Source organism: Chelonia mydas, chromosome 14 (assembly GCF_015237465.2).
Source record: "Chelonia mydas isolate rCheMyd1 chromosome 14, rCheMyd1.pri.v2, whole genome shotgun sequence".
Taxonomy (NCBI): domain Eukaryota; kingdom Metazoa; phylum Chordata; order Testudines; family Cheloniidae; genus Chelonia; species Chelonia mydas.
Genome location: NC_051254.2, coordinates 27539485 through 27557410, shown reverse-complemented (window position 1 = coordinate 27557410; position 17926 = coordinate 27539485). Strand labels below are relative to the sequence as shown.

General features: G+C 52.0%; 1 protein-coding gene and 1 long non-coding RNA gene across 2 annotated transcripts in view; one reads left to right on the top strand and one right to left on the bottom strand.

The window, feature by feature from the left end:
* Window positions 1-17926, top strand: part of LOC119567802 (maestro heat-like repeat-containing protein family member 1) — a 129361-nt gene that overhangs the window by 6443 nt on the left and 104992 nt on the right. The gene's annotated exons all lie outside the window — the stretch shown is intronic.
* Window positions 8649-10884, bottom strand: LOC122462988. Its single transcript, XR_006285910.1, has 3 exons — window positions 10438-10884; window positions 9535-9626; window positions 8649-8674 (listed from the first exon to the last, which is right to left on the bottom strand). It is a non-coding gene; the product is annotated as an uncharacterized LOC122462988 (long non-coding RNA).

The window sequence follows — 17926 nt, the reverse complement described above, 5'->3', positions numbered from 1 at the left end:
CGACCCCCTGCTGCGTGTCAGCCAGGCTGGGCTGGTGCTCGTCTACTCCCTCCTGGGGGAAGCCCAGCAACTGATGGGGGACACGGTAAGCAGCTGCAATCGACTCAGGAGCTTGAGGTGGGGGCCAGGGCCTCATTCCCATCCTATCGCCATTTGCTTGCCTGGTGGCAAGGAGCCTAGTGGGGACTTCTGGACTTCATGGACTTCTGTTCTTAGGATGTGGTGCTCTGCTATCACTCCTGGGAAGGACAGGAGAGTCCCCTAAGTGCCCTCTGGGAACCTTTCCTGCCCCACAGAGCTGCACCCATTTCCCAATAGCCTAGTGTCCATGTCACCCGAGCCACCATCGAGAGTTGCTCCCTTCCCTGGCAGCCTGGGAGGCCAAGGACTGACTGGTGCTGGCGACTGAGCAGGAAGGGCTGAGGCACATGGGCGTGGGAAGCTGGTCTTGCTGCTGGTAGGGCTGGACCCGCTCTCGAGAGATTGGGAGGATTCAGTCAGCAGGGGCTGCTGACCTGCCCCGTTCCCCAGGGCTGCCATCCTGTGGCTTCAGCTTTTGTCACTGGGGTGACTTGGGGAAAGGTCTCAACCTCTCCCCATCCCACTTCACTGCTGCCAGAATCCCTCCTGCCCCCCGCCACCCTGCTAGAGCCCCCTCCCTGCCCTACCTGGGTGGGGATGGAGGTGGGGGTGGAGGAGAGGGTTCTAGGAACTTGAGCGGTGTCCCCAATTGGGCTGGAGGTGGAACAGCTGTCAGGGGCACGGATGGGGAGGTGGCAGGAGTTCAGCCGACAAGGAGGGGGGTTGGCACTGGAGGTCACTAGAGAGGACAGCAAGCCTCCATCCTGGGGGTCGGGAGGGTGAATCCACCACTCAGACATGAGCAGCTGCTGGGTGGAAATGATGGTGCTGATTCCAGGTGCCCTTCATCCTCCCTGATCCCTGGGGAGTGTCTCCGTCTCTGACATGTTCTCGTTCCCCTGAAGCACGAGGATGTCACAGCCAAGGTCATGTGCCAGCTTCACATCATCAGGCACTTGCACCAGATGCCCGAGGTGCTGCAAGGGCTGTGGCTCATCTGATGCTCTTCAAGGTTCCCCTCCCTGTTCAGCAAGTCCCGCTCCCTGCTGCAGGTACTGCTCTGTCTCACTGTAAATGGGGGACTAGTGGAAGAGGAAATGGAGGCCCCTGGCACTCACAGAAATTCTCTCCCCTCTCTGTGGAGCCGGGTCCTTCCCTCGGCTCCCCAAATTCCTTCATCTGGGGCAGGAGCTCTTTCCCTCACACCCATACCCCTCCCCTCTTTCCTTGATCTCACCCCCATCCCATTCTCCGTGCTCCCAGGTAGAGATCTTCCTGCCCCATATGGCGCTGAAGGACCTTTGTGTCAGAGCTACAGACTGTCTGCCCAACTGAAGCTCAGGAAGCTCCACATTTGAGGAGGTGAGGATGGGACAGAGGCTCAGGGCTAGCTTCATCTCCTTCCCTTTATTCTTCCTTTGGCCCTTCTCTGGGCTCTCAGAGTCTGACATGAAGAGGAGCCTCCTCCCCCCGTGTCTTGTAGGCCGTGGGGTGTGTGACAGCCTCCCAGATGGGTGCAGTCAGAAGATGAACCACCTCAGGGAGCAGTGCGGGCAGGTCCCTGGTCCGAGGAAACCAAGCAGCAGTAGTTCTCAAAGAGGCTGAGAGGGAAGACCCCGCTCCCTCATGGAGGTAAGAGTCATTGACTTCTTTGGGCATCTGGGTTTCTTGGGGGAGAAATGGGATCTCTGCTGCATAGCCTGGCTGGGAGCTTCCCCCATCCCTGGGACAGAGACATCTCCATCAATGTGCCACCCTTGTTCTTTTCCTAGCAAGAGACTCCGCAGAGAACTCCTCAAACCTGTTCTCCTGGGAGCATTTCTGGGAGGAGGCTCCCATCCCTCAGTTTCCAACTGCATCATGCAGTCTCTTTCACCTAACATCTCCGCTCTCCAGCTCCACTTCCCGCAGCAGGACAAACGGACCTTCAGCTCCTAGAGAACAGACTCTGACCTCCTTCTGATCAGCAATGGGGTTTCACCATCCCCTCAGCAAACCTGTCAGCTGGGCTGGACCGGATTTGAAGGAGGAGGGTATCTAAGAGGGTGGCTTGGCCTATGGTTGCCTAGCCTGGGGCTAGGCCAAATTGATGACCAAGTGAGCCCCCCACCTGAGAGGAAACAAGGGGAAACAGCAGCAAAAGTCCAGAAGCAGAGCGAGCTGTTCAGTCGACGGCCTTGGGCCAAACCCTGGAGTCCAGGGTAGGACCGGCTTCTCTCACCGTCCCTAAGGAAGGAGACATAGAAGACCCTAGAAACCCAAGAAGGGCAGGCCGAGCCGAAATCAGGCTGAGAGAGAACTCCCCACGAGGGTGGAAGGCCTTGTTTCTGTTCAAGACATTTTTGGACTTTGTTTGGAAGGAGCAGGACCCAGGAAGGAGTGGAGTAAAGGACAGTCACCTGGTTGGAGGGCTGAGTTCCCAGCCAACAAACTGCAAGAGTGAGTCTCAGCGGGGTTGCTAGCCCAGCGAGAAAGCGGTGACCCGAGGCCTGGCCAGCATCTATCGGTAAGTGAACTCTGGTACACACCTGCTTCCATTCTGGAAACAGCCTGGTATTGGAGAGTGGGTGGGGAGAGCAGGGAGGTGGGAGGGGTTCCTGAGGCTGGGGTGGGGAGGAAGCTGTGGGGCTGGGAGGGGAAGGACATGGCCCAGCTTGTGGGAGGGATCCTGCTGGCTGTGTCTGGAGCCCTGTGTAGCCTCTTCTGTGGGAAGTTCCCATGGATCAGTGGGGCCTGAATCTCTCCTGCTCCTTTGGTCTCTTTGGGCTTCACAGGAGATGTCTGGTGAACTGCCCTTGGACTCTGGGCCCAGCACCGCTCAGAAATTATTCGCTACCTTCAGAGAGACAGGGCACAGCTCAGCCTGTTGGGTAGGCTGGAGACTCACACTTCACTCAAACACACAACCCTGAGGTGCTTTGGGAAGCACAGTAACAAAGAAGAGATTTAAGTGAAACTAAGCAAGAGAAAGAGACAAATTTCAAACAGACAAACAAAACACAACACACTTTGTAGTGACTTAAACTGAATCTTAACAAGTCACAATCTTTGCCTTAGCAGTTTCCAGACTAACATCTCAGCTTTCCTAACAGACCTTCTTTGATGTCCCTGTAGGGTACAAAACTTCTCTGTCGAATCCGCTGATTTGATTGCTTCGTCTTGTGGTTTCAGACCCTCTGTTCTCCTTCTGGGCTGCCTGGACCCTGACTGTAACATCTCTCTGGCCCAGCCTCTTACAAAATGTGTGCTGCAGCCAGCCCAGCGCAGGGAGCAGTGGGGACAGATGATCTCATCCTGTCAGACCAAGAAACAAGGGTCCCATTGAGGCTTAGATGGAAGATCCCAGGCATCTCCTTGAGGTAAGAACCATCCACTTTTCTGGGCACTTGGGGCTGTTGCAACAAAGAGGGGGCTCCTGTTCCATAGCCTATTTGTCATCGTGACTGTGTTTTTTTCTTCTCAGAGGATGCGTCCGGGACCCTGGAGACTGTTTCGTGAAGGAGGTTTGAGCGGGGAGAGATCACTCACTGTCATTAACCCGGGTCTGCAGGGTTCCTGGGAGCAGCCACCCTCCAGCACGCCACCTGGAAGCCTAGGAAAAACTGCTTAGCTAGGACTCACGAAGTCCAGACCCAGTTTGAGGCTCCTATTGGCAGAGTCCCAGAGCAGCTAATCGGCCCCCGGGACCTCCTTAAACCAGCAGCAGGAAGAAGAAGCTGTCTGAACACCCGAGCTCCTCCCCAGCTCTGGACTGTGTGTTGGCTGTTCCTGCTCCCACTCCCCAGGCTTGACTTCCTGGCATGCGGACTCGGGGTGACTCATCTGACTTGAGGTGCTGAACACAATTTAGTCTTTTGCTTCTGCTCTTCCAGTGTCCTGACCCAGCTGACTCTCGACTCCTGTCTCGTGAGTGTGGACTCTGCCTCTGACCACTAGGTCTGGCTGCCCATGACCCGGCCGTGACACTGACTTTTCTACATTCCTCCAGTGCCCTTTTCTGCTCTCCAGCTCTGCTCTCCCAGCAAGACACACCGATCCCTTGGCTCCCAGAGTCCTGCTTGCCTGCTAGTCAAGGGCACAGGGGGAGTGCTTTTCTTGCCCCCTCCCCTACCACAGCTGCTCTTCCTTGGGGACTCTCCCTAGCGCAGAAGAGAATCCGTCCTGGCAGCAATTCAGGAAGTCACGGAAGGGACGGTCTGCTCAGCTCCCTCTGCAATGCCGCTGCCCGAGACCATTACGAGTGGATGCCCAGTGACTGCGCCGGCAGCTCCTTGAGAGACTGCTGGGGGCAGGGTAGTCGTGTTTCCCGGTGACCGCGGGAAGCCATGCGAAGAGTGCGGCATTGAGGAGACTCTCCTGCTGTCCCAAAGGGTTTCTGTTCTCCTGCATGGTCAGACCGTGGGGCCAGGTTGCAGAATGGGGAAGAGCTGGTTGGTGATGAGTCGGAGGATTCACCATAGAGGTGGCAGCAGCTGCAGATCCTGGAGTCCCTGTGGTCGGGTTACCATGCATCCGGATTTTCCCGGACATGTCCGGCTTTTTGGGTTTTAAATCGCCCTCCAGGAGGAATTTGTAAAACTCTCCAAAGGGCTGGGATTTCCCTCCCAATGCAGCACTCTGGGGTTGGTGGTGGTGGGGGGAGCTGCGTGCTCTGCGGGGGAGCGCGGCACTGTGTCTGGCTCCGCACCCCAGACACACTGCTCTGACCAGCAGGGTACCGGGCCCGGGGGTCTGGAGAAGGGGCATGGGGTCCCAAGGGGCAGTCAGGGGACAGGGAGCAGGAGGGGTTGGATGGGTCAGGGGTTCTGGGGGGAGCCTGTCAGGGGGTGGGCATATGGAGAGGGGTCGGGGGAGACAAGGGACGGGGAGCATCGGGGGTTGGATGGGGCGGAGGTTTGGGGGCAATGTCAGGGGCAGGGAGCAGGGGGGGTTAGATGGGTTGGGGGTTCTGTGGGGGCAGTCAGGGGATAGGGAGTGGTTGGATAGGTGTGGGAGACCCGGGGGTCTGTCAGGAGGCGGGGGTGCGGATAGGGGGCGGGGCAGTCAGGGGACAGGTAGGGGGGAAGTTCTAGGGGGGCAGTTAGGTTGGGGGCGACAAAGGAGGGGGCAGTTGGAGACAGGGAGAAGTAAGGCTTAGATAGAGAGCAGGGTCCTGGGAGGGGGCGATCAGGGGACAAGGAGCAGCGGGGGTTGGATGGGTTGGCAGTTCTGTGCGTGGCAGTCAGAGGGCAGGAAGTGGGAGGGAGTAGATAGGGGGCGAGGGCTACAACTCTCCTCCCCCCCCCCCCCCCCGCCCCCGGAGTGTCCTCTTTTTTGAAAGTTCAAATATAGTAACCCTACCTTATGGGCCCAGCCTCCATTCCTGAGAGTTCAGGCGAACCTCCCCCTGTTCTCAGGGAGTCTTTGGCTTTCGCGGCTGGGCCTGCCTGCCGAGACAGAGGACTCAGTGTTTCCATCAGGCTGCTCAGTCGCAAATGCAGCCACCCAAAGACGTGAAGAATGGAAGCGAAAGAGCAAAGCTGGACCCTCCTGCAATCAAGCTCCTGCAATCAAGTGAGCCCAGCCTGGGAGAGAGGAGGGAAAGCTCCAAGGTGCCTGCAGGGAGCCAGGGGAGGAGAAATAAATAGTTCATGTTGAATCCTACGGGCTTTGTCTTGTGTGGTGAAGGGTTTCAAATGGGTCTAGTTACTATCACATTCAACTTTACAATCGCTGTGTCTGATTGAAGGGCAGGTCTGGAAAGGTCAGAGGTCACTCGAGGAGCTTCAAGTCTCAGATTCTGTCCCTATTGCCTTCTTTGACCAGCTGATCTCACCACAACACATCCCTCAGGTGGTCGCAGTGGTGAGCTCTTTCCCTCTTTTTCTGGAGTAGCCGCCAGCATGGGGACAGGATACATGTGGCCAAGGAAATGGAGAGGCATGGGGGTCACTTGCAGAGGCATGCAGAGAACTTGCAGAGTTGCCTGTTCATGCAGCTCCTATGGGGGAGCACGGTAGGGTACCGTGCACTCAGGGGCACCATTTCCAATTTTGGTGGTGACGGGGAGGATAATTTCATCATGAATCAAAGGGCTACTTCGGCACCTGAAAACTCTAGTGTTTTGGCAGATAACTTAGCAAAGAGCTGACAGGAACACTTGCCAGACTGCTTTCCGGGGAAGACAGCTATAAGAATGGATCCAGGGAATGGTTCTGTATCTCTGAGCTGTTTGGACACTTTCAGGGAACATTCCCGATGCAAGACAGAGATCCCCAAAGTTATCCTGGGTAACCCTGAGAGACTTTTGGAAAACTAGCAGATCCCACATCTCTGCTGTCACTTTGCACTGACAAACTTGGACTGTCCGAACCTGTTCATGTCTTTTACCTGCTTTAACCTCTCAATAACTTTCATCTATAAAAGAAAGAAAACTAAATAAATGACGTAGTTACACCGATATAGGGCCATAGCGTAAACCCGACCTCAGAGTTGTCCCATTGAAATGGAATTATTCACAGCAGTCATTAAAGTTAAACATGCATGTAAGTGTTTCCAGGGCCGAGATTAAGGCCACAGCGTAGGAGAGGTGCAGACGCAAGAAGAGAAGAGCTGTGCAAAAACTGAAATACCACTTGGAACTTGGCCCAAACAATGCAGCATGACAAATAAACTCATCTTGTTATCCCGTAATAGAGCTGGTTCAAAATGGTTTTACACTCACAATGCAACCTTTTAACTAGAAATGCCACTTTGGATTACATTGATCATTTGAAAAAAGTTCCCTTTTTAAAAAAACATTTTGGATTTCTCTGCCCACTTGAGAGAGAACGTGGAGTTTTTCCCACCAAAACTAAACAAAAATTTGATCATTAAAAACATTTGCAAATAAGTTTGAAGTATATGGGGGGGGGAAGTGGTTTCTTCTTCAATTTTCATGACCCTCCCCACCCCCGCTATTTTTGACCAGTTCTAATTATGAATAAATGTCTGTCTGTCCATGAATGATAAATATGTCTGCTACTGAAACATTTACAAACTACGGCTCTCATCAGGAGCCCTGAGGTCACATTACGTACAGAAACACCCAGGCCTGCGGGGTTCACATTCTCAAAGACATAAACCGTCCCAGGACGGGAATGTCACACACAACACAGCGTGACTGGCCCGGGTTGGTTAGGTGCATGTTTTGCTGTTGCTGGCAAATTGTGCTTTTTTTAGGTGGGGAGGGGACTTATATTTGAAAGGAGTTCTTCATCCTCTCCCACTCTCAGCCAGGGGTGCCGGAACACTTTTTACTGGCCATAACTGTGAGCGACTGGATGAAGAGGGAGAGAAGGGAGCGGGCGGGGGGTTTGGGGGCAAGGGGGGGCATGAAGTGGGGGCTCAGGGAGAAAGGCGGCAAGAGGGGGGGCCTCGGAAAGGGGTGGTTTGAGGGGGCCAGATGTCAAGGAGAAGGGATGGCACAGGGGCTAGGCCACAGTTTGGGTGCCAGCAGCCCCCCCCCCCCCACTTGTAGGAAGTTTTTGCCCATTCTGCTGTCGTCTCAAATAAATTTGTTACAGTAAGAAAACTTTGAGCAACAAGGAGACTCAGAGACCCACAATATAACCGCTAAAATCCTCACCCGCCCCTGGAGCTGGGAAAAAACAGAATTTTCTGGTCACTGGCAATTCAAAAAAAAAAGATGGAAAAAAACTGGTTTCAGGTTGAACAAAACATTTTTCCAAATTTTTGATGAACCAAAAAGCTTTTTTTAAAAAAACCCAAAAAGACCCAGGAACATTTCAAGGGTTGTAACGTTTTGAATTTTTAAAATAAAACTGAAGGACATTTTTAAACAAAAAATTGTTTCAAACTGAAAATTCAAAATGGTTTGTTTGGAAAGTGTCTAAACGAAATGCTTCGACTTTTTAAGAACGGGGGGAGGGGCTGGACGTGAACAATTCAGCAGACTGGATATGAATTCGCAAACTGCTGAATCTAAAATAGGTTTAGATGAAAAGTTTCGCCCAGTCTAGTCCCCACCATTGAGGGGCATCGTAAGAGGGATCAGCTCTTCTAGCTGGTTCCCCAGCCCAAGTCTGTCTCCATTTAATGGGTCCCTCCCCACAACTCCGGTTTAGGGTTGCCAATTTTAATTGGACGTATTCCTGAAGATTTTATCACATGACATAATCTTTAATTAAAAATTAATCTTTAATTCCTGCAGACTCCCGGTCATCCTGGAGGATTGGCAATGCTGCTCCAGTTTCCTGGGCCACACCCGTGTCCCCACCTAATGGATCCCTTCCTCTGGGTTCCTGGGTGAAGCGTCTGTCCTCCATGAGCAGGTCTCCTTCACCATTCTCCAGGGCTGGGTCTCGATTCCTGTTTCTAATTCCCTGGGCCTAGTCCCCGTCCCTGTCACACACTGCGGGGAGCTCATATTCCTGTGAATCCTGCAGACTTCCAGGCTGCTGGGAGGGATGAGTCAGCAGCTTGCTGGAGACGAGTCGCGGGTAGGCAAACACTTTCCCTCTACCTTTTCAAAACCCACATAGGTATAGTGAGACCAGCTCCCCCACCACCCCCACCACTCCACACACCATGAGATGGTTCCAGGACGCTGGCTCTGAAACAAAAGAGAGAGAAAGGCCCCATTACTAAGGGACTCCCTTAAATCATCCCACTGCTGCCATGAGGATCCCAGAAGATGAAGACGTTCCTGGGTTACAGTAAGAGCTGAGTTGGGTCATGTGCACATGGGCACCACTCAGAGCAGCGGGAATGAGATCTCCAGGCTCATTATCCCCATCGGTCAACCTGACGGAGGGAGAAAGGTGAGCCCGGCAAAGCAGCCCCTGTTCCAGAGTCTGGGAACTGGGATTTTTAAGATGCTCCAGGATGGGGTCCCTCAGGTCTTAAGGTTAGAGGGGAAGGTTATGATCATCTACTCCAGTGTCTCCTGAAGCGTGGGGAAGGGCTAGCCATGGTGGGAAGGGTGGGGTTTGAAGACGAGTACATGAAAATGAGGGGGTGGGGTCGCTAACACATTGCTGACGGGTGAGGGACACGATTGGTTTCTTTGCCTTGAGGAGGGGGCTCAGCTTTTAAAAGTTTTGGGAAGAATAATTTAGTCTGAGCCCTGGCATAACCCAGGCCAGAGAACGTCGCCTACTGATTCCTGCACCCAGTCCAGTGATTTATGGCACTGACTTGGCATCGAGAGGGATTTTATCATACGCTGAAATCCAGCTGCAGAAGGGAAAGAGCATTAGAAGCTGAAAGACCCCAGAAGTGGCTCTGGTTTTCTCCTCGAAATAACCACCCGGGGCTGATTTTCCCCAGCCCAGCGCCTTGCAGTCATGCACCCAGCGCCGAGTGAGTTCGGTGTGCAGGCAGGCTCCCAAATCCAGACAGTGGCACTTCACATCCGCTTTGCCCTGGCATCAGGGACTGCCCTGAGCGCCCACCCTGCAAACACTTACGCACCTGAGCCCTCCCACTGCCATCCAAGGCTACTCCTACGGATGGAGTTAAACACGTGGCTAAAGCGTTTGCAGAGGTTCCAAAGAGCTGAGGCTCTGTGTAAAAGGAACATTACTTCAGTTATTCCAATCTTGGGTTGATGAGATGCTCCTGCCCGCCCCCTCCCTTCACAGCTGAGTCTCCCACCCAGTGGTATTCTCCAAGGAACTTCCCACTCCAAGAGGCAGAGGTGCCTGAAGTGGCCATTAGCCTCTTAAGTCCCTTTGTGAATCCAGCCCTAACCGTTCATCGGGACAAGTCCTCAGCTCCCTGCAGCTCTCCCGTTACCCTGGTCACACGGTGCAGGTTTCCTCTCACCCATCAGACTTTGTTTTTAAAGGAAAGCTGAGATGCAGGAGATCAAGGTAGCGCTTCCAATGAACAAGTACCAGGTCGCCCACCCCACGGGATTCAGCCTCGTATGGTCCTTGCTCCAGACCCCCTAACTCTGTGGGTCTCAAGCAGGGGTACACGTATCCCTGGGGTACACAGAGGTCTTCCGAGGAGTAGGTCAACTCATCTAGATATTGGCCTAGTTTTACAACGGGCTACATAAAAAGCACTAGCGAAGTCAGTGCAAACTAAAATTTCAGACAGACACTGACTTGTTTACACTGTTCTATACGCTACACCCTGACATGTAAGTATAATACTTATTTCCAATGGATTTATTTTATAATTGTATGGTACAAATGAGAGTCAGCAATTTTTCAGCAATAGTGGTTGTGGCAACATTTGTATTTTTAGGTCTGATTTTCTAAGCAAGTCGTTTTTAAGTCAGGTGAAACTTGGGGTACGCAAGACAAATCAGACTCCTGAAAGGGGTGCAGTGGTCTGGAAAGGTTGAGAGCCACTGCCCTAACTCACCTCACAGCCTGGGACGTCTTCTCGACTGACGCTCTGCAGGGAAGTTAGAGATGAAGGACAACACCAGAGCCCAGCTTCCCATTAGGGGGAGGGGGAGGAAAGACTCACCCCTGGGCCTTTCCTTGTTACAGGGACCCACAGTGACACGGACTCTCTCTCACTCTGCAGCTTCTCAGGCTCTGCTGCTGGGAACAGCTGCGGGTGGATAAAAGGCAGCCAGGTTCTGTCTGAGACGTGTGCCGCGGAGCTCAAATGGATCTGCCAGAAAGAAGCGGCCGTGATATAAACAGTGCAACTGAGGATCCACATTTGCGTATCTGTAATGTGAAGTACCCCCTGTTTAGTCTCCTGGGTAGGGCCCTACTAAATTCACCCATCCATTTTGGTAAATTTCATGGTCATGAGATTTTTAAAAGTCTTTTAAATTTCACAGTTTTAGCTATTTCAATCTGAAATGTCACCCTCTTGTAACTGTGTGGATCCCATCCCAGAAGAGGGTCAAGGGGGGGGGGGTCTCAAGGCTATTGCGGGAGGGGTGTCACAGTATTGCGACCTTGACTTCGGCACTGCTCCTGGCAGTGGTGCTATCTTCAGAGCTGGGCTCCCGGCCGGCAGCTACGGAGCTTTCTGCTGCTGGGGGAAGGTTACTGGAGGTGACTCTGATCTGGCCCTGGGAGCAGCCCATGCAGGGGACGAGGTCCTGTTCCTCCCCAGCCCAGCCCGAACTTGCAGCTAGAGCCTGGCACACGGTAGGAGCCCCTGCCCAGGACACTCCTAGCTCTGCCCCTCCTCCGTTCCAGGGTCCAGCACTCAGAGGTTAAAAGGGCCTGGAGCTGGCGGTTGGTGGGGTTCCCTCCTGACCACTGCGCTCGGGGCAGTTGCCCGCATCACCCTCCCCGTGAGGTTGGCCCTCCCCCCACCATGCCACCCTCACTTCTGCACTGTTGCTGGCAGCAGTGCTGCCTTCAGAGCTGGGCACCAAACCAGCAGCTGCTGCTCTTTGGCCGCCCAGCTCTGAAGGCAGCGTAGACGTAAGGGTGGCAGTTCTGTGACATATTCCCCCCTCCTCCCCCAGCCAGATTTCACAGGGGAGACCAGATTTCACAGTCTGTGATGCATTTTTCGTGGTCATGAATTTGGTAAAGCCCTACTCACGGGGGGGACTAGGGCTTTAGGCAGAGCAGAACTCTGGGCGGTGCTGGGACTCAGGTGCCCCACGCAGTCACAGTTCCTCTCCTCGGTCCTCCTCACTGGGCTGGGGCCTTGGGGTGTAATTTTTAAGTGCCCCAAACCTGCAGTAAATTAATACCCTGCAATGCTTCCCAGGGTACCCAGGGCTGGGAGGCATCTCGCCACCACCTGCCCTTTGCCGGAGGGAGCCTTGTCTGTGCCTGCCAGGGGTCAGCTCCCCAACTCCACTGGCCACATGCACTTGCTGCTGGGCCTGCAGTCACTGCAGGGTAGCAATAGGCCCACTCTGCCCTCAAGCCCTCTGAGCATCTGTCTGGAGCATCCAGTCCCTGGTCCCCTGGGCACCGGTAGTATTCACAGGTTCACTATTTCCAAAGGAACAGTAACATCCTCGGCCCCAGCTTACCAGCTCCAGCTCAGATCACTGCTCCACTTAACACACAGCGCTGCCATAGGCTCATAGCGAAATCACGCCTCAGTTCAACAAAGCCAAGAGTCAAGTGGAAGTGTTGGAAACAAATGGTTACATATAACAAAGTCATAACATGAGTTCTAGAGCCGAGACTGAACTAACAAGGTATTCTCCTGTGTAACCAAGTACAGCTCACCCGAAATCCTTGCAGCACTTCACAGCCAGGCAGGCTCGGACCCTTCTTTCATGAGACATGCGTACGGTCAGTTTGTCTCCGAGGGGAAGGATCCAGTATGTCTCTGCACACCGAGAGGGATCAGACCGATATTTTGTCTTTATGCTTAAACACGACAGATGGACACACACACAGCCCCCTGCTGTTGAAATCTAGAGGAAGAAACTCTTTTTTGTGGATTTTGCAATCTAATTTTGCACCTGGCTCAGTGCGCAAAGAGACATCCAACATTAGACACACAATACACGGATCTCCAGACAGGGAGGTAACCTCAGTTGCCTCCTGTCTGAAAGGAGCATCTGAGGTACATCACCTCCCGTGACCTGCCTTAACTCCAAGACCTTAAGGGCATCATTGTCAGTCTAGAGGCACAGCTCCTTACATAGTATCCGTACAGAGGTCTTGCTCCGATTATGGTGACCATTGGGCTACTGGCCCTTGATACAGACCTCACATGCCCACTTTGGTGAACTATTATGTAGACCACTGGTTCTCAACCAGGGGTACATGTACTCCTGGCAATATGCAGAGGTTTTCCAGGAAATACATCAACTCATCCAGATATTTACCTAGTTTTAAAACAGGCTACACAAAAAGCACTAGCGAAGTCAGTACAAACTAAAATTTCAGATAGTGACTTGTTTACACTGCTCTATATCCTATACACTGAAATGGAAGTACAAGATTTATATTTCCATTGATTTTATTATATAGTAACAATGAGAACATCAGCCATTTTTCAGTAATAGTGGCTGACACGCTTCTGTATTTTTTATGTCTGATTTTATAAGCGAGTAGTTTTTAAGTGAGGTGAAACTGGAGTTTCACTTTTTAAGTGAGGTGACAAATCAGACTTCTGAAGGAGGTACAGTCATCTGGAAAGGTTTAAAACTACTGATGTAAAGATCAGACCCAGGGGATTCCTGTAAAACCTTCTGTGCTGCCTGCCACTTGGCACCAAGGGGTCCCTGGGTCACATACATCTTTCCCCGAAACTCCATCTCTGGGCAGGCTCAGCTCCTCTCTCCTGGAAGGAGGGAACTGGAGCCAAGGCCGTGCAATAGCGCTGTCTGCAGTGTCTTGAGAGAGTGGCGCCAACCTCAGGGCAGACTGCTGGGAACCAGGGCACAAATCCAAACTGGCTGAGAATTCTAGACATAGATTTCACCAATCAAACATGCAGGGTAATCTCCTCCGGCATGGTAACTGCCTAGCCATGCAGTCCCCTTGGGTACTCCGATCTGTCTCGCAACCCAGGTGAGCCTGCCTTTGAGAGACAGATGGTCTCTTACACTCAGAATCACAACAGTATTCAGGTTACTCCCAGTCCCACAGGTCCAGGCACTCCAGGTGAACTGCACCTTAGACTTCACACCCAAGACAGCGCATGTAGCCAGTATTATTTTATGACAATTTATTAAAAAGGAAATAAGAATTATTTACAAGGCTAAAGCAGGTGAACATACATACACAACTAAGCTACAAAGTTTCAAAAGGTAACAGAAGCATCTATAGCAGACATGGGGACTTTGGCATGACCTGGCACCTGGTCTGTCTGTGTCACACCTATCCCCTCCCTGCCCTTTTCAAGACCATTGGGCTCCAGGAAGGGAGAGAACAGACATTTCTCCTCTTACGCCTACGTTCCAGGCCCTAGGTGTCCCACGAGGAGTGTAACAGGGGTTCTACTCCCTTGGCAGGTGCAGCGCTCTTAAAACTAAAAATGGAAAATTAAAACCAGTTTAAAACGTTCATTTTTTCATCCAAAGCAATATTTGGCAACAAAAACCAGGAACTGGTGGTGTAAACCTGCAAACTTCAAAATCAATTGGGTTTTCAAAAGACCCCAAAAACTGACCCATAAAAAGATCTTGTTAAAAAGTTGCTTGTGGGGGGAGGGAATGGAGAACATCCCCCCCTCAGCTCTATTCCAGACCACCGAATGGGAATGATGAATATTTTTAAAAGATTCCATAGATAATTTTCTAGAGTAAAAAGCTTCTGTGGGGGAATGTCAGGGCAGTGAAAGCTGAGGCTGGTGCCTTGGCTCAGTTAGGCAGAGTTCCTGGTCCAGCTGAGGAGGGGTAGGAAAGGCTGGATTTGAGCCGTTCCACTGGCGGAAAAAGAGACGGCACGGGTGGGGGGACAAGATGTGCAAATAACATCTCTGGTTTTCACCTGAATGCACAGTGCTCTGCCCAGTGATGCTCAGAGCGTTCCCCGATATTCTGGAATTGCTCAGATGTGATGGTCACAAGAAATCAGTCAGGCTTTTCCAGGACTAGATTCTATAATACTCTTGTTATCAGCCCCCTTCCACAGCAGCCTCCTGTGCCTGTGTAAATGCATCGGGTTTGGTGCAGATCCAGTGTCTCTCACTGGTGCACCGCAAGCTGCTGACCCCATTCACATCATTCAGATACGCGCAGTCTCCTCCTCCGATCGGAAACCTGCAAGACAGAAGCCAGGGAGCTGGTGTCAGGTAGGAGTTGGACACTTCCCATCAGCCACAGGCAGGGAGAGACGCTCTCGCACAGTGCAGGGGGCTGCTGCACTCTCAGCCCCTCACGATTCCCCTTCCTGCACCTGCCACAGGCCCCAGCTAGAAACGGGGCAGTGGGGCAGTAAGGCCAGGAAAGGTTCAAAGATCAACTGACCTCCCTGGACCATTTATGCCGGGTGGGTATTAACCCAGATCCTACTCTCCCCCCCACACACACCCAGCTGGGTCTGGATGGGCCCCTGCAGGCCCAACCCACCCAAACTGCCCCGGGCGCAGGTTCCAGGTGACTCTCAGCGTGGCGAGGAGCAGCAGTAACGCCGCACAGAAGAGCTGGGTCCAGGGCTCCCTGGACAGTTTACATCAGCTCTCAGGCCAGAGGCCTGTCAGGACAGGCTGCATTGCAGGGGGCGGCTGGAGTGAAATGCCAGCAGCACAAACCCAGCAGCCATGGTGTGACCCCAGCCACTCACACAGAGCTTCCCGTGAGAGCTGGAGGCCAGCGCTTCCCACCTGGGAACAGGGTGGGATCCAGGCCCACAGGCACATCCTCCCCCATGGTCCCATCCTGGCTACTCACAGTAGTCATGTGCTGGGCTGGGAGGAGGCCCAGCACTACTCTTTGGGCAGGCCGGGATCTCCCTGCCCTCAGGCCATCAGCCTCTAGCTCGGGGTGAGATCTGTCCCAGAGAAGGGAGAGCCCAGCCCAAAGCCACCTGAGCAGATGGCTGTGGGTGGCTCCTCCACCAGCACCACCCCAGAAGAGCTCTGATGGGATGGCAGTGATGCACCCAGAGCCTTCTGCTGGGGTGGGCGCCCACAGGGTGGCAGATTTCAGGGTTAACACCCCACTGAGATGCCTGTTTACCCAGTTCCGGTAAATTGGCGTCACATTAGCTATCCTCCAGTCATCGGGTACAGAAGCGGATTTCAATGACAGGTTACAGACTACAGTTAGTAGTCCTGCAATTTCACCTTTGAGTTCCTGGTCCTGGTGACTTGTTACTGTTTAGTTTCTCAATTTGTTCCAAAACCTCCTCTAATGACAGTTCAATCTGGGACAGTTCCTCAGATCTGTCACCTAAAAAGGACGGCTCAGGTTTGGGAATCTCCCTCACATGCTCAGCCATGAAGACTGCTGCAAAGAATTCATTTAGTTTCTCTGCAATGGCATGGTGCCAGCTGTGGTGTAGACAGACCCCAAACAGGCGTTCTAACAGAAGGACTCATGATGCAATCACAAAGACAGGCTGCTGCCGACATCAGGGCATCCGTGTTGGAATATGTGAAAATATCTGACTGCAAAGGGCTTTTTTAAAAATGCCATTCAGCTGTAAGTACATAAGACTGGCCACATGGGTCAGACCAATGGTCCATCTAGCCCAGTGTCCTGTCCTCCGATACTGGCCAGTGATAGGTGCTTCCAAGGGAATGAACAGAACAGGGTCAGTATCGAGTGATCCATCCCATTCACACCCAGCTTCTGGCAGTCAGATGTTTATGGACACTCAGAGCATGGGGTTGCATCCCTGACCATCCTGGCTGATAAGAACTGGTCGAGCTATCCTCTGTGAACTTATCTACTTCTTGTTTGAACAGAGTTATAGTCTTGGCCTTCACAACATCCCCTGGCAACAAGCTCCACAGGTTGACTGTGTGTTGTGTGAAGAAATACTTGCTTTTGTTTGTGTCAGACTTGCCGCCTATTCATTTAGCTGTGTGACCACTAAGTCTTGCGTTACCTGAAGGAGTAAACAACACTTCCCTCTTCACTTTCTTGACCCCACTCATGATTTTATAGACCTCCTATATCCCCCCCTTAGTCGTCTCCCCTCATATGGAAGCTGTTCCATATCTCTAATCATTTTCGTTGCCTGTCTCTGTACCATTTCCAATTCTAATAGATCCTTTTTGAGATGGGGCAACCAGATCTGCACACAGCGTTCAAGGTGTGGGGGTACCATGGATTTATACAGTGGCATGATGATATTTTATGCTTTTTTCTCTATCCCTTTCCTAATGTTTTTTAAAGGATGCTCTTCTTTGGCCTCTAACCACCTCTTTTACTCTGCTGTTTAGCCATGGTGGCATTTTTTTGAGGGTTTTTTTTTTTTTTTTAAATTGGGGGGTATACATTTAGTTTGAGCCTCTTTAAAAATACCATAATATAGTCTCCATGCAGTTTGCAGGCTTTTCACCTTCTGACTGTTCCTTTCAATTTCCATTGAATTAGCTTCTAGTTCCCCTTTCTGAAGTTAAATGCTACTGTGGTGAGTTTCCTCTGGCATTTCCCCCCACACAAGGATGTTAAATTTAATTACATTATGGTCACTATTACCAAGCAGTTCAGCTACATTCCCCACTTGGACCGGACCCTGTGCTCCGCTTAGGCCTAAATCAAGAATTGCCTCTTCCCTTGTGGGTGCCAGGATTAGCTGCTCCAACAAGCCGTCATTGAGGGTGTCTAAAAATCGCATCTCTGCATCCCATCCAGAGGGGACATGTTCCCAGACAATATGGGGATAGTTGAAAACCCCCATTATTATTGGGTTTTCTGCTTTTGTAGCCTCTCTAATCTCGGTGAATTTCACAGTCACCATCCTGGTCAGTAGTATATTCCTGCTGCTAGATTCTTATTCTTCAAGTGTGGAATTTCTATTCTTAGAGCTGCTAGGATACAGTTGGGTTTGTTTAAGATTTTTACTGTTCTTTACTCTATGCTTTCCTGGACATGTAGTGCCCCTCCCGCGCCAGCGTGACCTACTCTCAGGGAACTCATACAGACAATGACTCGTTTATACTGCTCGATAGACTATACACGGAAAGGTACAGCGTTGATAGTCCAATTGATCTATTCCATAATTAAATAAGCAACAATGAGAGAGTCAGCAATTTTTCCGGAATAGTGGCTGTGACACTTTTGTATTTTTATGTCCGATTTTGGAAGCAAGTGGTTTTTAAGTGAGATGAAACTTAGCAGAGTGCAAGACAAATCAGCCTCCTGACAGGGGGACAGTCGTCTGGAAAGGCTGAGAACCACTGGACTCGAACATGCACCATTCTGTCGATCGCTCCTTCCATCAGACACTCTGGGAGAGGAGCCTGGAGGGTCAGGCAGGCTGGGGCTGGCAGAACAGCCCCTCCTTCCCCT